The following is a 21,722-nucleotide window of genomic DNA, read 5'->3' on the forward strand; positions in this document are numbered from 1 at the left end:
GAGGACAGGCAATGGAGACTCAAATCCCTCCTTGCATCAGGCTCCTGCTTGATGATGCCACTGACCCACCTTAGAGGGGAATCCATCACCTATCGAGCATATTTAACACATTTCCATACCCTTACTGATAAAGCATGCAAGTAGTTTTATCGTCCTGTGCCCACCACTGAAAATACTTGTTTCCTGTTTGATTCAAAGAGCAAATCTTTACAATACATGTAACCTCAAGACATTACAGAAACTTTCTAGGAAGGTTTGGTCTGTAAGTAAAAACCCTTCCATATATTCTGCTATTATTGCATGGTTGTCTAAAAAATATAGAGCACTTGAGACTTCAGCATTTCTTGTTAATTTGTTGTAGTTAGTGTCCTCTCTGCTGCTGGTCGAAGTCGGTTCCTCAAATAGTTTTGTCATTGCGCAGTGCGTCAGGAATGGAAAGGCAAGACTGGACACCAAGGGCAGAAAACTATGCCTTAAGAGTTGATGCAGCAATTTATTTCTAGGTATGACTGATAACATTGTACTTTTCCTCGATGTCCAAATATGCCCTGCACCTGCAAGTCCACCTAGCTTAGGATGAAAACACCATGACTGCACTCATGAGTCCTCGGATACCTGAGAAATTTTGCTCAGATAGGACTGGCTTCAAAGCACCTTTCTGCCAAGATGTAAATTGCAAGAGTTCTAGACATGCTATTCAACAGTCAGAACCATTTCAATAAGTCAACAAAGCACAGCAGGCCACAATAGGTGATTAAATTAAGTAACTGGCAGCATTATCCATTCTACACAACCTACAGATGCAACACTTGTGGAGAAAGAAGCAGTTATCCAGCATTGTAGCTTTCATACATTTACATGCTTGAATCATTCTGAGTTAGGCTGAGAATTCCAGTTAAACTGCGTTGGAATGACCGTAGGTCTCATCAATAGTGTTTTAGTAGCACATACACCTCATTTGAAACAATCAGCCAATAAGTTGGAGGTGCTGAGTTCTACTTCCCCTTAGAAGCTACATGTTGTGTAAGGGATTCCCTGAGAAGACTTGTGGAGGGACCTCTTAATCGTTACTTCCCAACCATTTATTTATTCTCCCTGGACTCTAGCCCACCCTATCTCCAGCTTTCATTTTTCTGCAAGTTATTTTTAGGAAGTGTATTAAATGTTCCACAACGGTGGTGCAAACACTGAAATATCTTGTACTTCTTTAGCTTGAATTGACTAAAAACAAAGTACTTGCAGCCACCTCCTCCAAAGTAAAGTCTGGTTCCTCCTCTAAAACATTGAAAATGGGCAAAGATCAGAAAAAATGTAATAAATTCAGTTGCAGAAGCCCTGTCTGATTTGCCTGTCCAACACCACAAGTAAGCCTCCCTTATCAAAGAATATTCCACTGTCGTCATCGATCACATCTCTAGTAAAGTCCACACTGGAACTGCTCAACCCAAGTCACCCGCATCCACACTTACAACCAGACCCTTGTCAGCCTCAACACGGATGTTCATCATCCCCCCAAGCCAATCCCCAACCCGATGGAGTTACAACTAGCTTGATGACCGTAATACCTTTTTACAGTGGCTTTGACACATTCACCTAAGAAGGTTTCACCCCAACTACCTTCTCCTATTTAAGACGATACACTGAAATATACAAAAGTGATGGCTGGAACGTTTGAATAAATCTAAATCCCTGGTAATTTCTCAGGACCGCATTCCAGTCCGTCATTATTTTGCACACTATGCCATCTCAGCCCCTCCAAGAGCTAAACTTCTTCAAGCTGCCTGTAAGGCCCCCGCCTCGTCCACCGCCCACATCCATCCATTCACCTCCACTATCCAGAATTCATCCTGTTGGGGGATACATTTCCTTTTTTCCTGCCCGCCTAGGAATCCATTTCTACAGGCTTCTGGGTGCTTCAATCTGTGCAAACTGACACACTAAAATCCTTGCAGAAACCACCTTATCCACTCTGAAAATACCATTATTTATACCTGCAGTAGCTGTAGGAGGAAATTTGCCCTCTATTGGAAAGAGCAGTAGAAGCTGTCCCAATTCCTAAAGGAACAGGTTCTTCCTGATCTAGAATTTGCTGTAGGAAGGGAAATACCTTGTTACCTGGACCTTCAGTATGCATACTGCCATGTCCCAAACGCCAGATTCACAGGCAGTAACTCCACTTTTCAGTGGCGGGGCAGAACTGTCAATTTAAGATGTTTCCCATTAGACTCAAGTCTCCACTTTGTATCTTTACAACGGTCCCTAGCGCCAGTGACTGCCTGTCAGAGCTTTTACAAGCCATTCGTCCAAGTACAGGTTTACTTGGAGACAATAACTCCTCAATCAAGGGACGAGATGAAGACCTCTACAGCTGCCTGCTTCTGACTCGGCCTCATATGTACACAGCAAAATCTACAGTCTGCGCCGGAAACAAGGCTAGAGATCTTGGGGCAGTCCTATATTCACAGCTAGGAAAAGCCTTCCCCTTAAAGAAAAGGATATAAAATATCCAGGCAATGGCAAAAACTTTTTGCACCAATTTGTCAGTCGGCTCTACACATTAGTTGCAACAAATGACTTTGTAAGACAGTCTATCTAACAAGACTTAAACAGGTGGTGGCTTCTATTGAAACTCAATACGGGCCTTCCTTTCCAGCCTTTGAGATGCATCGGTGGCATCATGCAAGAGGTAATGGGCTCTGGTTGGATCCAGAAAGATGCTCCACATCATTATTGTGGCTCTGTGTGCAATAATACTCGGTCTACAATCGCTCTTCCAGATATCAGCAGGACAGGCTGTTCTCCTAAGACATACAATCTTGATATAATACATCACAAAGCAATGGGGAGTGAGGTCTCGCTTGCTCTGATAAAGCACAAATGCTGTGGGACCAGGCCTTCTCCAATCAAGTGGAGGTTGCAGTGGAACATCTTCCAGATTGTAGGAAAGAACAAGCGGATGCGTTCGCTTGGACTGCTCATTCTTGCTAAAACTCATCAGTGGCAAACTAAGTCTCTCCCTGTTCACCATGTTCCAGAGCAAGTAATGCCAGTACCTTGCCTGCAATTACTGGCATTTAGGAACCAAGGGCAATAACCTTTCAATGATCTGATCCAATCTATTTCCTTTTTGTTTGATTCTACTCCCCAGGCTAGTGAGGAAAGCAGATTACTATTCCCTGATCCTAATGGCCCAATGTGGCCTCACCAGTACTGGTACAGTGGCTTACCGAGGTTATCCATGTGGTCCGCATTACAGCTCAACGTTCCCCGTAGCAGCTTCTTTAGACACAGGCCGGATACTGCTAACAACATCACCTAGAGTTTGGCCGCGTGGACATTTCACCCGATAGCAGAAACATTCTGGTGTAGCCACATGCTCCATCAACCACAAAGATCTAGAGAGCCAAGTGATAGGGTTTCTGCATGTGAAACACGGGCCTCCATCTGTGTTACCTAATACTTCCGTACCTACTGCACCTGGCCAGAAAAGGGGCTTTAAGTACTTAACAGTAGGAGTCCATTTAGCAGCTCTCTCAAGATTCTGAAGAACTGAGTAATTCATCATTCTTGTTCTCACAAAGAATTGGAAAACAATCCAAATAAGCCACTCTTTAGCGCCTTTGAAGCTAAACACTATTAAGCCAAGTCAAGCAACTTTATTTGAACCAAGCCTTAAAACCTATTTAAAGTTCTTTTCGGGAAAACAGCTGATTTGATTGCTCTTGGGTCAGCAAGGAGAATTGGAGTTGCAAGGTTTACCGTAAAAGAACACTTTCTCACATTTGCTATGGACAAAGTCCTCTTTCGAACCAACTCCCAGTTCTCAAAGTTCATGCGGAAAGTAAAAGGCTTCCATTAGGAACATTCTTAGTTCAACGAAATAATTCTACTGACTGGTAGTATAAAAGAACGAGCATTGCATATAACATCTGGATTATCAAAGTTCATGCCAAAAGAGCCTACAGACTCTAAAGTTGATCTCGAAAGTGCATATAGAGTTCACATAAACGTGGCTGTTGTTCTGCACTTGTTTTTGCCTAATCATGCCGTGTTGTCAGAAAATTCTGTCCGCCAGCACACTGTGGAAGCCTCCGATGTGCTGGCGGATTCTGCTGCTTTATAATCCCCTTCACCGGCAGTTTTATTTGGTGTCTTGCAATTTTAGTCCGAGGGTGTTTGACTACGGACTACGAGGCATGACGACTAAATTACCCTCCCCCCCCCCCCCCCCCCCCCCTCCCCGGACTGCGAGACCACGAATTGCTGCATCGCAGACCGGAACGCCGGTCAAAACGCGGCTTGCTGTTACTGTTGCCTCAAATAAAAAAACTTCAACGCTACCTGATCCAGAAGGGCTCCAGAGGCATAATCAAGCAGCAACAACAGTGCTTGAAGCTGTGGGACAGACCTCAAAGGGTTCGTTGGATGATTTACAAGGTATGGTCAAAGTGCAGAATCCGGCTATACCGGCGATGTTCACACATAAGGTGAATAGGAAAAAACGAAAAGACGAGTCTGTTACTCAGATGAATCATTGCGAGGTTTTGGTCGGTTTGGAGCGCAACGAAAATAATGAAAGTAATGTAACAGTGGTGAGTGGGGAAATTAGTAAGTCGGTGGTAGTGAACGATATTGGTGAATTCCCAGTTCCAACATATCTAGCTACCTCGCTAGGTATTGAGCCTGTTGGTAATTCACTCTCACTGGGCATTCTGGGAGTTGAAGTCCTGCCAGCAGATGTTATCGAACAACCTAATGCTAATGGCTCTTTCATTTGTGGATGATGATGGAGGAGCTAGAAGCGTTTTACATGAGGATGTCAGGATTGGGGCAAGGACTGAGGTTGTTATGGATTCTGCTGAGGTCTCTACGGTGGCGAATATTCAGTATGGTCTGGAGCTCTGTGAACCACCTGATAAACTATCTAATGCAGATGATTTTTTCTCTCTGTCAGACCATTCTTCAGATGAGAGTTTTGTAGAAGATGGGCTGGAGGAAGTGGGCTCTGGTGAAGGTGGAGCTAAAGTGGCAAGGCCCCCTATTGGATCACTCTCAGAACGCAATATGTGGCTTGATTGCAGCAGAAGGAGGAAGATTGAGCCCACCTGGCTCAGATGCATCACTCTCCTGGGATTATAAGGGCTCGCCGAATTCAATTGCCCCTCCTTTAGAATCTCATTTATCTTCATCAGCTGGTGATGTTGTTGTAAGGAGCGAGAATGGGGAAATAACGTTGGCTACTATCTATGACCTGATCATGGCACATAGGGCAGAAACCCAGGCTGAGAGTATACGGACGCAAAATTCATCTAAAAAATTACAGAATTCAATCCGGAGGGTGGTGAAGACTTGTACAGATATGTCTAACAGAATCAGCGAGGCGGAAACACGGATTTCTGCTCTGGAGGACGACGTCACCGAGCAGAGAGAACTTACAGGATTTATGAAAGCCCACCGAGATGACTTGCAGTGGAAGTTGACTGATTTAGAGCATCGTGTAAGATGCAATAATCTCAGACTTTTGGGGGTTCCTGAGGGGAAAGAAGGTGCGGATACGCGAAAGTTTGTAGCTGAATTGTTGGGAGAGGCTTTTCCGGAGTTCTCACAATGGAACTGGCGGGTAGAGATACAGCGAGCTCACTGCTTTCCTGTCAGTCAGAGAAAGAAGTCAGGCCAGGATGCTTCGTTTCCTCGTGCAATTTTGATATCGCTAAATAATTTCTTGGCTCGTGAAGCTCTTTATATCGCACGGCCTACAAAGAAAGGCCATGCGAAGGACTGTGATTTTTTTGTAAGGCCTGACTTTTGCCAATCCACAGTTGATCTTCGCTGGAGGATGCGGCAACTGATCCCACAGTTTCAGGTTAAAGGCGCTCAAGTTTTCCTCCAGAACCCTGCAAAGCTGAAGATTGTTGCTAAGGGGCGGACATCTGTGTTTTTTGACGAGCTGTCCGCCAAGGAGTTCCTGCATTCTCTATAACATTTAATTGATGACTCTATTATTCTCTTCGTAAAGTCTGGTTATGAGCTGATAAGGAGTTATGATTTATTGGTTACAATAGCCTGTTTGATTTTGTATTAAAACGTAGGTTATGTTTGATTGACTATGGTCCCAATGCCTCATGGGGGTGGTAGGGCAGCTTTGGGGTGGAGATGGGGGGTGTGAGGTAGGGCTAGGGGTTGCAGGAGTTGTAGGGGTTGTTTGCACTGGGTGGGGGGGTTCAGGGGGATTTGGGGTGAAAATTACAGCAGTAGATTTATTTTTGTTTTGGTATGGAGGGATCCCTTTAAATTGTTTTTATAGTACTAGTTTGAAATTGGTAATAGCAGGTTTAAGTCAGAGAATGAAGGCAAACTTAAGGAGGGAGAGTATTGGGCAGAAGACATGATGTTTCTGAACAAATATAATAAAACAAATGGGCAAACTCTCATTCTGTTCTCTTAATATATGTGGGTTGAATGACTCTAATAAGAGGCGGGTTTTTGCAAGGATAATTCAGGTGATGTCCTGGGATATTTTGTGCCTACAAGAAACGCATATATCATGGTCGAATCGAGGTTGGCTTAAGGCTTTGGGTATGGACCTAGTTGTCTGTTCACGTCGGTCAATAAACTCAAGGGGGGTTGCTATCCTATCTAAGAAGGGGGCACTGACGGTCAGGAAGTTTAAGGAGGATAAGTGGGGGCGCTGGGTATTTGCGGAGGTTATTTTTAATAGTAAAATGTTTACAATCTGTACCGTTTATGGTCCAAATTTAGATGAGTCTGAATTCTTTGACAAGATTAATCTAGAATTGTCCACTTGGACAGAACCGTTAATAGTCTGTGCGGACCTAAATATACACCTGGATGGGGGATTTGATGTTAAAAGCAATCGGGCCTATTTTGGTAGGAAGCCTAGAGTATATAAAAGTGTACGCAGACTGTCTTAGGATCAAGAACTATTTGATGCCTGGAAAGAACTTAATGTGGATCAGTCAGGCTATACGTTTTTTTCAGCCCCTCATAAAAAATTGGTTCGATTGGATTATTCTTTTGTTTCACATTCTTAGCTTAGTAGGGCGAATATATTTACTCTCCCAAGGTTTATTTCTGACCATAACCCTTTAGTTTTAAAAATTGAGCTTGACACAGTTACCCCACGGAATTCTGAGTGGACATTTGATAGAAAACTGTTGTTTGACTCTGAGTATTGTAGCCATATTAAGGACTGGATTCCATGCTTTTTTGAGATTAATAGGAACTCTGCCCCGGAAGGGGTGGTATGGGATGCTTTTAAGGCGGGACTTAGGGGTGAGACTCTTAGTTTCGTGGCTTATAAACGCAAAACATTGAAGGCAGTCTTGGCAAAACGCATTAGGGATCTAGGCAATATTGAATGTGAGGTGGATATAATAATGAAAGAAGGAGCGGATTTGACAGATATTGAGAAGGCTTGCTATTAATAGATCTGTTTTATTTCAACAGTTTGCTGAGGAGGTGGCTGCTAAGTTTCAGTTCTATAAAAGGGAATGTTATGAGTATGGGGAGAAGACTGGAAGAGTTCTTGCCAATCGACTTCGACAAAGAGCGGTGCAGAATAAAATCCTTAAAATTAAAGATACTCAGGGAGTACTCCAGCAAACGCCCCAAGGGGTGAGGAAAGCTTTTCAAATTTTTTATGAGAATCTATATTGTAACGAGGACACGGATAAGGCGGATAGTTATTTAGCAGGGATTGTCTCTTTCCCCCCCCCCCCCCCCCCCCCCCCCCTTAACAGAAGAGCAGAAAGATATTTTATCTGAGTCCATTACATTAGAAGAAGTAGAGGCCGCCATCCTCTCACTTCCATGTGGCAAGGCGATGGGCCCTGATAAAATACCTCTGGAGTTTTATAGTAAGTTTAGGGCGGAGCTGGGGTTAGAGCTAGTGGCTTTAATGAAAAATGCTTCTAAAGGTTCTCCGCCGGATTCACGGTCCAAGACGATAATTATGGTTTTTAAGAAGAAGGGGAAGGATGGGTTACAGTTAGGCTCATACCGACCCATTTCTTTAATAAACTCGGATAGTAACATTTATTCAAAACTCCTTGCTAAGAGAATTGCTTAAGTTATCACCTCAATTGTCTCATTGCGTCAGCACGGTTTTATTGCTGGACAGGGTACCACAGATCATATTGCCCGGGTCATATCCCTGTTGGACTGGGCACAGGCGACAGATTCTCAGGTTGGGGTGGCCCTGTTGGATGCCGAAAAGGCATTCAACAGGGTCTGCTGGGCCTATTTATGGTCTGTTCTTACTTGGAAGGGATTCCCCTCCGATTTTGTGAAGGCTATACAGACTTTATATAGAAACCCGGCTGCCACCGTAAGGGTTTCTGGGGTGGAATCGGAGGAGTTTAAAGTGTTAAGGGGCACCCGACAGGGATGCCCCTGTTCGCCTCTTCTTTTCGCTCTTTATATAGAGCCGTTGATTTGTAAATTGGAATATGACCCGCTAATTATTTCTGTTAAACCCCAGTTATATGATGTCAAAGTTTTAGCCTATGCTGACGACCTAGCGGTTTTGACAAGTGACGTGGCTAGTGCGCTACATAGAATTGAGATCGTGACGAACGATTTTGCCCGGTTTTCAGGCTACAAGTTGAACTTGGCCAAGACCCAGATTTTGCACTCGGAAAAGGGACGCCCAGTAGACCCCAAAATAGTTGATAAGGCAGTATAACTGGGTATTAAAATCTCGGCAAAAGTACAGGATATTCCAGCCTTGAATGTTGATCCTATTGTTTCAGATTCTAATTAGACCTTGGCGAGATTAGATCATTTGCACTTATCACTTTATGGGAGAAGCAATGTCATTAAAATGCTAATCTTTCCGCAGTTTTTATATGTATTTCGGGCTGTTCCACTATTGTTTCCTAATTCTTTATTTCTGAGGATAGAAAGGATGTGCTCTCGGTTCTTATGGAGCTATAAAAGGGCGAGAAGAGCTATGAAGTGGCTTTATCTGCCTATTGCTCGTGGGGGGTGGGCTATCCCAAATTTTTGGTTCTATTATTATGCATCGATGCTTTAATATTTTTGAATTCTGATCTCTGGAGAAATAGCTAGTCAGGATTTGGCTATCTTTCCCTCTATTTATGAATTAGTTTTGGGTCTAGAAGCACAGTATTTATTAGTTAGGGTTATCGAGCCAAGTTATTACAAAAAAACTAGATTTAAAATTTTGTCTGCAGCATTTTTTGTTTGGACAAAGATATGCTTGCTGTGCAAGATAAAGGAATTTAACTGCTATACTCCGATTGGTTTGCCTGGGGCTATCTCAACAGTCCTTATGGACTCTGTTGCCCGGAAGTGGCGTACGGTTGGCATTCGGACTGTTGGGCATTTATGTGAACATGGTCAAATGTCATATGCCTCACTGAGAGAGAAATTTGAATTAGACAAGGGTGATTTTTTTTAAATACTTACAGCTGTGTAGTTTTCTAGATAAAAACATTATAAAGGGTATCTGCTCTTTAGAGGGAATTCGCATACTGGAGGTTTTAATATGTAGGGGGAAGTTGGCGCAAATATATCAAGAAGTTACTAGAGGACAGCAAGATGATCTCTCTATGCAGGAACTAAAATGGGAAAGAAGGCTTGGAATTCAGAATATAGATATTCAGGAGTCTTTAGAATTGGCAAGTTCAATCTTGCTGTCCGGAAGCCTAAAGAGTCAGTGTTTTATGTCAATTTTTGATCTCTACTATACTCCCGCTAAGATTGCAAAATGGAAGGGGAGATAAATGTCCTCGGTGTGGTGAGATAGCAGCGGATGCTGCGCATATGTTCTTTTTGTGTCCGGCATTGGCTTTCTGATCTGCAATTTATTTTGAAGTCCTCCTTAGAAATATCGATGGTTTTTAATCCGGGTTTTGTCCTCTTTGGCATTGAGTTTGATTCAACAATTAGTAAAAGATCCGCACCACATAGGGGGTTTTCTATTTTTATGTATGGCTGTGATGCGCCTTTGCATAACCTCACAGTGGCTGAGCCCGGATCCACCCCTTTTTTCTGAATGGAGGGCTAGGATCCTTGCTTTATACCATATGGAAAAGGCTCTTTATAAATTGAAGGGTCATAGAAGAAAGCAACTTGGCGAGCAATTATGGGCACCGATAACCGGATGGTGTTGAATAGCGATGAATGTTAAAAAGCTCCAGTTTGGGAATTTATGTCTGCCTTGTTTCTTTTACTGTATAAAGTTTGGCTATTTTGTAATCTTTATGAAATCTGATACTGCTGAATAAAATTCATTAAAAAAAAAAAAGACAAAAGATATTTGCGCATCTGAGTTGCTGTTTGTGTCCTTCGGACATGCGGGGTAAGGTTGACCCCTGTTGAAACAATGAGTATAATATTTGTTTACTGCCTGCATCACCTTCTACCACAACAAGGTGAAGTGTCCTATCCAGGGCAGAGTGAGGGTGCATTCCACCAGAAGCATGGTGACAGTTGCATTCTTTGCTGGACATCTGCTGTGCAGCCGCGTGGAAGAGAGGGCACGCCTTCACAAAGCTCTACTGTCTGGATGTGGGTGGGGTGGTTCAGCAGTAGGACAGTCTGCCATATGCAACCGCTCAGTAAAGGAAAGCCTGAATTCCATTTTATTATAATGCTATGCATTGTTTGCTTTTCTAATTAAAGCATGTGAATATCCGAAAGATCCTATACTGTCGAAGAAATTAGTTGCCTGTATCTCCAGTTCTCCAGCATTGGTATCTTTCATATATTCACAAGCAGCCCTCCCTCCAGAGGTTCAGTTTCTATTATGTACTCTTCTAACACTTCTTGAAATCTGACCTATGGTGGTCTCTAGCAGGGAGTAGCAGAGCTGGCACTTTCACTATTTTGGCTGAAGACTGGGTTATTTCAAATGAGGTAGATGTGCTATTAAACAATGTGGAGGTCTGTGGGCATTTTGGCACTGTTTAATGCTATTTTAAGTTTACTGGGATCCCCAGCCCGACGATTGGAAAGGATTCAAGCATGTGAACATATGAAAGGACTTGGTCTTATAGCTGGATAACTTGTTCCTAGGAGCCCTACAACTTTCCAGATGTCTGAAGCCATGCACTCAGAAGTGCCACTATGGTTCCATTTGGGCCTCCTAAACTTTAATTAGTTCTTGCCTTCCTGAACACAAGCCTTCTGATTTACACCCGATTTTGAATAGATATCCAAACTCTGCAGAGTCTGTTTTAAGCTTATGGTCCTCGTACAGGGCAAACAGTCCAAAACTGAGAGTGACTGTGGAGCTAAAAAGAGTTCTTGGGTATCCTGTCCTCATGCATCCTGGTGCCTACCGGCTGTCTTGAGAATGCTGCTGCTTTAAGAGATGTTGGTGTATCAATGGCAACAATTCACAAGTCAATGGGATGACCTTGTCCAGGTCACGCATGAGACTAAAAGTGGTGTACAGAGACAGACCACATTTACAAGGACCATGACCGGTTAGTACAAAGTACACCAATCCATCTCGGCAGTGAACGTGTGTGGTGTCGCTCAGAACTTTTATTAGGGGACCATTGGCTACCTCAAGAAGAAAGATTCAACATAAATATAAAGTAAGAACTGTGACTTCTCAAACGAACTTGAAGGTGTTGATGGACCGACAACCTGACCACCTTTACTATATTTGAAAAATGGTTGCTTTCTTGTCCATGGAATGTTCAAAAACTGGCATTGGCTGATAAATAAGAATGTCACCACATATAGGCAAACGTGCTAAGCCGGCAAGGTACCAACGCTAGATGGCTGCTGCTCATCCACGAGGGATGGGAATGCTCCTGGACCTATCTGAAATGGCAGTTTTTCAGTATCACCTGCTTTTCTCTACCATACTCTGCATTAAAGAGGTCTGCCTATCTACGTTTCTCACGAATAGAATGAAAGGCTGTATGCAATCCGACCAACTGTATGTCCACCTTAGTAACTTTAATAAGGGCCAGCTCATTTAAAAGATATTTCACACTGCTTAATGTACTGGGCCATCCCAAACACATTCACGATAGACAAAAAGTATCTGTAGAGCAGATTCATTCAATGAGTTCCCTGGATTTTACCAACCATTAGAGTAGAAAAACTTCAGTTTGCAAACATAGGTCCATCACCTTGTACATTAAAGTTGTGAGTTGAGACTTCATGTGCATACACCACAATGTTGATAATTCACACTGAAGAGGTACAATCACATCATTAGCATCCTGCAGACGAATGCACATGGAAAGGCAATCTCTAGAGCTCCTGAACGCTTGGATGTGGAGAAGTGCTGGTGTGTCCTTCGACAGGTAGATTTATATCCATCTGGACCTGTGTAGAGAGGGGAGGAACAGTGCAAACATCTACTAAGAGATGTGTCGTAGTTTATCGTATGGCGCTTACGTGCACTAAGGTAAAGGCGACCATGTTTAAGCAATCACCTATTTTACCTGTAATATGTAAATTATACATTCTTGTTATTTTGACCCTTTCATCACAGCTAATATTACGTATATTCACTTTCTGTAAAATATACCTCCAGAGGGGGGAATCCAGAGTGGTTGTCTGCAAAATAGCTCGAACGTCATCCCTTTTGTATTTCAGACATGTCCACAAAAGTAGAAAAACTTCCATTAGGAACATTTGTAGTCCAATTAAATGCCTCTACTGACTTAAATATGAAAACAAGCATTGCATATCACCTCCGGTTTCTCAAACGCTGTTCTTCAGATTGGTAGTGCCTCTTTCTAACTTACTTTTTAAAGGTTTGTCCTTTTAGTGTTCTTAGGGTGGGCGAACATGTCTGCACACGGTCACTGCTGTCCTGAACTAGCCTTTTACGAAGATGTTCTTACCTCATGACTTGTCTTGGACACCATGAAGCAATGTATAGCCTTCCAAGGACTGGAATCGATTAAGAACCATTTTGGACGTGTGGAACTTGCTCCAGAGTGAGGTGATGATGTGTTGGACATGCCACCATGTAAGTAAGTCTGTTTAGAATGTTTCACTTTGTGAGCTTGATGGCAATGGGGGCGGAGGAAGGGAGGGAGGTGTAATCCTGCACATTACTGAAAAGTTGAACGTTTGAATGTGATGTACCAACTAGCGCGGTGGTCCTCCACAACAATTAAAACTGTCTAGAATGTGTCACCTTTTTTTGTGAGCATCATATTATGGGGAAGGGGTGGATGTAAACTTGCACCATATTTAAAAGTTGGACTTATGAACGTTATAGACCAAAATACCTGGTGGGCCCCTTTGATACAAAAGTTTATACATATCGAAGCTGTGTCCCCAGATGTTAGCCTGACTTCAGCCATCCACAGGCAATGCTAATAATGCAGTCTGGAAAATCTGAGAGGATGTTCATTTCTGATGGATTCTTCGAACTGCAGATTCTCCACCTTGGGACTTTTTCCCCACCCCGGGTGTCTGCCATCTGTACCCTTTGGGTCTGCATCGGGTTCAGCACCACCTGCAGTGCCGACTTTGGTTCTGATGATGTACCCTGCGCTGGTTCCTTTTGCATCGAGGCCGGAGAAGGATGCTAAGTCCATCTTGCTGTCCAACTCCAAGCAGAAATCACCTCGACTGAGATTGCACCCAGCTCTGACCAGCATGCAGCAACTTGGCAATCCTTCCGATTATGATACCTTGCCCTTACCACATGTTAGGGCCAACACAATGTTTTCGGCACTGACTTGGACAATGATAGCTATGAGGAAAGAGATTACTGTGAAGAGTAACACTGTTGTGAAGAACCTCAGGATGCTAGTGGACTGGATACTTCCTTATATACTGGTCTTGCACCTTCCTGCCCCCTGGCCATGAAGGGCAGCAACATTTTTAGATTTACAGGTCCCCACTTTAGAAGAGAAGACAAATTTATTGGCTGAAATACTTGAGCCTGGACAGGCTCCCTCGGAGCCTCTAAGCCTCTATTACCATTTAATGAGGCCGTTACGGATTCTCTTTTGGTCACTTGCTCCAAACCATGTTCAGTCCCACTTGTTAACAGGCAAGGCTGCTCATTGCCATCTCTCACCACGCGATCCTGCCTTTCTTACTCAACACCCGACGCCAAAGAGCTGGCTAGTACAGGGTCCACCAGCAAAATGAATTGAAATTCTTTTTCTACCACTCCACCTGTGGTCAAAAACAATAGAAACATTAGGGAAACAGAATTTCCTTTCCTCCACAAACATGGCCATGAGGTCTGTGAATGTCCGCTGCCTTCTAGGCCACTACTCTTATGCCCTTTGGGATATCGTGGCACAGGTTTTACTGGGTGTTCCAGATAATCTTCGGGCATCCCTTACCCTCAACATTCAAGATGATTGTTATGTGACCCAATCGTGGCTGATACCTTCGTTCTCAGAGACCATGCTCAGTAGAGCAGCGACAATGCAGTTTCCTCCCCCCTGCCGTCCCAGCAACTGCAGGCGCAAAACTGCTTTAGTGTTTAGCAGCATACAGCAACCCTGTCGGAGGCAGGATTGGATATTTGTCACCAAGAGTAGCAGGTCATCACTTTGGACAAATGGGTCCTCCTAATCAAATTGTCCATCGGGACTATATCCTCCCATTTCTTTCTACCACACCACCCACCCCCTTCTGGGAGGCTGATGGAGGACCACCTGTCCATCTTGCAGCAGGAAATGCAGGCCCTTGTGGCCAAGAGGCCATAGCGAGTGTTCCATCCACGGACATATGAACTGGATGTTACTCCCGCTACTTTAGATCTTTGCCTTTTCAAGGCATACTGTGAAAGGGTACATTCAAACTGTTAATTCTAGCCTTGGTCCTGTCAGGTAGACTCCAGAAACTGGATGGTGGTGCTGAACCAGCAGGATGCTTGTTTCCGAATCCCCTCCTCCTGCAAACACTAGCTGCAGTTCAGTGTTCCGTTTTCACCTCCCAAGTGCCCCTACGGTCTTCACGAAAGTGGTGGTGGTGGGCACAGCACACCTTCGGAGGTTGGGAGTAGCAGTCTTCTACCTAGACAACTGGCTGTTGAAGGTGGGCCTGCCCCATGCAGTTGTCAACCACTTCCAGACAGCGGCGAACCTCCTAACAATCTTGGGGGGGACGCAGCAGAACCACTGATTGTAGGCGGTGCTGCTAGCTGTGTGTTGGTGCTACTAGAATCTTTAGTCGAGCTTTTAAACATTTTTTAAACTGCTATTGCTTGGAAATCGTTGATCCTTGTTTTTAAATGCATCATTAGAAACTTTGCACATACTTGCTAAACTTACTTAACACCAGTATCTGGGAAAATTCACGTGCCTTCCATAGACCACCTCACCCACACCTCGGTCCGACTCGGCAAGTGCCGTTGAGCGGAAGGAGACATTGGGACGGCGGCATTGAGGACGGGAACACTTCCGGTGGGTAGCGGTTAGCGGGCTAGTCTTTCCCGCAATACCTCTACTTAAACTGATGCCAGAGCACACGCGCAGCGGACGCGCTGCCAGCGCACCAAAGGCAAGCCCGTGTCTGCCTGAACCGGGCCTAGGGTTCTACCCCCTGGCTCTTCCTCGTCAGCTCTGCCTGGTAAGATGTTAAAGTATTCCAGTAAACAGCTGAAAGACATCGGCTCTGCAATTAAGGCACACAAGTGTCCCTACGTATACAGGCTCTAACCACGCATTCTCCTCTCAGTTGTCCCAATTGCTCGTTTAAACTGGAACTCCGCACCAACTCGGCACATCCCCCCTAGAGGCAACATCCGCACACTAATCGGGAACATATTCGCCTAGCTCTTATAAACCAACCATAAATATGAAATATCACGTTTTCTAAAAGACCATGATCTTGATATTCTATTTATAACTGAAACCTGGGCGGACCCTTCGTCTGGACCCAACCTCTGTACTGCAACACCCAATGGCTACCTGGCTTATAGATAAGACAGACCCATTTAAACGGGAGGTGGACTGGCGATTATTTGTGATAAATACCCAGTTGGGGTGGAGACTATCCCCTCCTTGGTCTGTGAAGCTTTCCATTTTTCAATTGTGCTCACCCACTCACAACCCTTCAAGGGTATCCTTCTCTATCGCCCACCGGGCTAGCGAGCAGAATTTCTCTCTGCCTTGGGCAACCTTCTAGAACCCTTAGCAGGAGAACCCAACTTCACCATCTTGGGTAAATTTAACTTTCATTTAGAGAACCACAATGACCAGGACACCACCTCGCTTATCACAGAATTAGAGGCAGTGGGCCTTACTCAGTGGGTGACCAGCCCCACGCACTCAGCGGGCCACACCCTTCATGGTCTGTTTTCTAGCAATCCACTAATTTCCTAAAGAACATCCTGCCTTTGGTCTGGACTGACCACTGCGCCGTTTTATTTAATATTCAAATAACAAGGAAAGATACTGTAAACTCTAAGCCAAATCCATCCACATCGTTCAAAGCCTGGAACAGCGTTGATCAACATCTTCTTTAAACCCATCTGCTCTCCGCTCAACCCGACCTCCTACTCTATCCCGATCTCATTTAACTATTTAGAATGGCTTCATAATGCCTTCAATTCCCTGGTACCACTAAAAAAAGCCTCCAAAAACCGACATGCCCCTTCTGCACCTTGGTTCTCAGAGGTCCTCAGACTCAAAAAACAACGATATAGAAACCTCGAGAGGCACTGACAAAAAGATTATGACAACAATGTAATAATCCGCTACAAGGAAGCATTAGCTAAGTACAAACTTCTTATTATAAAGGAGAAAAGTAAGTACTACCTTAAGCAGATACAATCCGCTCAAGATTCTAATAAAACAACTGTCTCAGGTAGTAGCCAAGCTATCCGGGCAGTCGTTGAATTTCACTATAGGCCCCTCACAATCCTTATGTAACTCACTTGCTAACTACTTCCATGAAAAGGTCAACCATATATATGTCAACTTCTCATCACAACCCAAGACAGACTACCAGACTTCGGCCTATAACACCATAGAAATTTCCCCCTCGTTCTCAGAAAGTCTCACCCCATAAGATTGCAGAACTAATCTCCCTTATTAAATCTGGATCCTCCACTGAACCCTGTCCACCTTCAGTTTTGAAACTTATCTCCGCTCTTATAGCCCCCAACCGCTCAAATATCTGTAATGCGATGTTTAGAACAGGCAACTATCCGCTCATATGAAAAAAGGCCATTATTAAGCCTTTGTTTAAAAAGCACAATCTTGACCCTACAGATCCCAAAAATTGAAAAGATCATGAATTCCCAGTTGTCCAAACATATTGAAGAAAATAATTTACTGGATGACACACAATTTGGCTTTCGTAAGGGCCATGGAACCGAGACAGCCCTGATTAAGGCATCTGAAGAAATCAGGATGATACTAGATCAAGGCGGTGCCGCTGTCCTGGTGCTGCTGGACCTGTCAGCGGCATTTGACACGGTTGACCACGTTACTTTAATCGACCGTGTCTCAACCAGTGGTATCAGACATGGGGCCAAAGCACTCTTAGCCTCCTTCCTTTCTAACCGCACCCAACTAGTGAGTCTTGGCGCGTTTAACTCCTCATCGTTCACCCCCCATGGGTGTGCCATAAGGATCATCTCAGAGTCCGACACTATTTTTAACATCTATGTGTCGGACTTAGCCAGAGTCATCAAAGCACACGGAATGGGTCTCACATCTTACGCTGATGACACACAATTGGTGCTTGCAGTGCATAACGATGGAGGAGCAGTCGCGGACAATTTTCAGGATGAAATGGTGGCCATCAGTATGTGGATGGCTAATTTCCTAAAGTTAAACTCTGAAAAAACAGAGGTGATGATATTTGGCAATCTGTCCCCGGGTTGGTCCTCCATCTGGTGGCCTACCAAACTGGGACCACCTCCACTCCCTGTATCAAAAGTCAGAAATTTAGGTGTCACATTTGACGACAAGTCCTTTGCACCTCATGTCAACACTGTTGTCTCATCATCTTTTTATATACTGAGGATGATAAAAAAAAAACTCTTACCATTCCTCCCACGCAGTGCTGGAAAAACCCTTGTCAGTACTTTAATAATGTCAAAAATTGACTATTGCAAGGTCCTCAACAAACTACAGCGGGTGCAGAACTCAGCTGCCGGGATTCTATCAGGCACCGCTAAGTATAAATCTATCTCAAAGGTACTGCGATAGTTCCACTGGCTTCCCTATAAGAAGTCGAATCAAATTTAAGGCCCTCTGCATCGCCTATAAGGTTACGTGCAATACTGGACCTGTGTTCTTGAAGGAAGCTCTTGGTGCCTACACCCCCAATAGATCCCTACGTTCATCAACAGCAAACCTGTTGAGGATCCCCCGCACTAAGAAAGCTTCATGGGGTGACAGACGATTCGCCACCGCCAAATTGTGGAATACACTCCCTCTCCACATCAAAACTAGCCCGACCTTGCTTGCCTTCAGAAAAATTAGAAAAACATGGCTTTTTAGCCAACAGTCAACAGATCTTGGTTCATGCTTACTGTCCGTAGCGCCGAGACACACACTGGTATTTGCGCGCTTTATAAATTGTATAAATAAAAAATAAAATAAATGTGCTCAAGTCATGCCTGACTCCTTCGCAAATACTCCAGTTCATTGGAGCTATTTTGGGTTCAGTACAGTTTTGTGCCTTTCCTCTGGAGCAGATAGTCCAGGGTATTCAGGTTATGATCCCGATGTTTCAGGCTCTGTCCTGGATCTCAGTGCAGAAGACTGAGGCTGCTGGGATTGTTGGCCCCTGCATCCTGTTGATAAAACATGACATATGGCATGTGTGGGCTCTACAGTGGCACCTCCAGTCCCAATGGGCACAGCACCAGGTTTATCTGTTAGATTATATCCATATTTTGAAGGAGACTGCAAGAAGATCTGCAGTGATGGCTACAAGACCTCGAGTGGGTCAGTGGTAGGCTCCTCTCCTTGCCAGCACCCAGAGTTGGCGGTGGTAACGGATGCATCAGTAATGGGTTGGGAAGTTTATCTGGGAGAGGTGGAGATGGAAGCCTCTAGTCTCCAGCAGAGACTCAACTACACATACATCTGTTGGAGTTGAGGACGGTTTGCTTAGGGTTGAAGGCTCTTCTACAGACCGTCCGAAGGCGGCTAATGGAGGTGCTCATGGACACTACCACCCCAATGTGGTACTATGACAAACCAGGTAGGGTGGGATCTTGGGCCATGTGCCCTTCAGGAAATGGCTGGCCCACCAGTAAATTTCCCTGGTGGTAAATCACTTGGCGGGACCTCTGAACATCAGGGCAGATTAACTCCGCCACAGGCACTTAGCAGAACTTGAATGGCAGTGTTAACTCGGAGGTGAAACAAGGTGTCTAGCAATGGGGAGAACCCTGGCTAGAGCTCCTCGCCACAGCAAAGAACACAAAATAGGAGGTCTTTGGCATGTTGGAGTTTCCAAAGCAGCTCTTTAAGATGCCTTCTGTCTAGAGTGGTGTACAGGACTTATGTATGCGTCTGTGTGTGCAGCAGCCTAGATATCAACCTGCATGAGTGGCGTATATATAGGTCTCTGCCTGTCATTCCCAGGGCAGTACGACTTCAGCACAGACCGACATGACTCCACTTGCCTGAGCACAGGAGTACTGCTTTTAAGTTTTCAGATCCAGTCTGACACGTGGGGGGAATGCGTGAGGAATCTAAGATTTAGGTTTCTATGGGAAAGAGAGTTACCGAAGATAAATAACCTATTAATCTAGCTTATGATCACAAGTATACATTGGGTATACATTACCTATAACCGTAACAAATAAAAGTGCAGTCCTGACCTATCAGATCAACTTATTCCATTCTGTGGAATCACTCACATCTCCCTTGTTCAGTCTCACCTACCAGACTGCTCAACAGTGGTGTAACACAAGTTTAAGGGGCCCCCCTGCAATGGACACGGAGGGGCCCCTGCTCCGGATTTAATCTGGAGCGCTCAGGTCTGAGTACTCTGCTGAGGGGGCCCTCTGCAGCTTGGGCTCCCCCCCGCACCGCGGGGGATGCGGGGGCCTGTTACGCCCTTGCTGCTCAAGCTACTTGCGAAAGACCTATACAGTGGGCTTCTGTCTTGCCAATTGCTTACCACTGGTTGGCTTTACTTTAACTTTCATAGATAGCTGAATGGAAAACAAATAAGCAGCAAGCAAATGTGAGTGACAATAATGTGTTTTCGAACTCCTTGGTTTGTTGCCCCTTGCCCCCCCTTAAATAGCATTCTCTGTACTGTTGCTCCCCATCCTTCCCACCTTGTCTGTAAAAACACAGCAACAGGGATATTTTTACAGGGGTGTGGGTTAAGAGCAGACTTTTATGGTTGTTTTATCTTCTGCATTCTACATATTACATGACAGCATGAGCTTTGGCACACATGCTTTCATGGCGCTGGGGGAAGAGCCACCTGCTGCTCACACTAAGCTGGTGTCTGAGGCAGAAGGTGTACTTAGCATGATACGTCTACTGGAGGTCCATAAATATGCTCCCTGGGTTAGTGAAAAGGGCGAAATGGCTGAATGGTGTGGAAAGTAAATTAGACCTTGGAAATTGTTTACCTTTACGTTCTGACACTTCCCTAATTTGTTTTATTTTTTATTCTGTTTCATGAGTTGAAAGTATTTGAAAAATAAACCATCATTGAATTCCATATACATTTTTAATGTAATATCAAATGTGTTTGCTTTTCTTCCAATATGTAGATTTTTTTTTTCTGTTACAATTTTTCTTTTTTTTTTTTTGCTTTACAAACGTTGTCAAAGCCAACAGCCCGGCACATAACAAAGGTCAGACCCCTTAGCTTTGCCAATACTTGTTTTTTGTAATGATGCAGAATGCAGGTGACCTTTGATTATTTTTTTTATAAAAAAAAAAAACTGCTTCTGTGTCACTGCTTACTGATGATGTAAGGCTATTTGGACTAATGTGGTAATCTGTGCCCGTGCTGTTCCAAGTGCCAGAATACTTCATTTCTATAGGTACCAACATCTGCCACTACAGTGGCCCCCACTCTTATGGGTTGGGTTGATTAGAATTGTATTATTACTCCATTTCAGTAGCGGTGGTCTTTTCAGCAGACAAGTGTCTGTATTGTTTGGTTTATTTTCCAATTTAAACATTTCTTCAAGCTCTGACTGTTCACATCCCTTCATTTCATGCCCACGAGAAGTATTCCTAGAGCTTTATTTTATACATTTGATAGAATTCAATGCAAAATAAAAATGGGTTACGGGAAGGAGTGAGTTCAAATTTTAAACTGTTATTCAAAACTTCTTTTGCATAACCAAAAGTCTCAAATTAAGAAAGGCTTTTTGTTGTGCTTATGATAAGAATGAACAAATCACTGGTGCATTTCCTAGAGTCGTGCTCCACTCTTTTGCAATCTTTATAACCTGATCTTGAAGCTGTTTGGGCTGGATGTTTATACATATTCCTGGGGTTTGAATATATGACGTTACAATGCAAACAAATACAACGCATGCTTTTACAACGCAACTTTTACAACGCAACTACCATTACATCGCAACTTTTTGCAACGCATACAATTACAACGCAAATTTAGTATAATAAATTGAATGATCCATTACAACGCATACTACAACAACGCACACATTTACAACGCAATATATATATTTTTTTGTATAATTAACCCCTTGAGTGGGATGCATGGAAAATAGGGGTTTTGGGCACAGAAGTGTATTAAAACGTAATTATTCGAAATTAATACACAAGCAT

The sequence above is a fragment of the Triturus cristatus genome, chromosome 8 (genome assembly GCF_964204655.1).
Source record: "Triturus cristatus chromosome 8, aTriCri1.1, whole genome shotgun sequence".
NCBI lineage: Eukaryota > Metazoa > Chordata > Amphibia > Caudata > Salamandridae > Triturus > Triturus cristatus.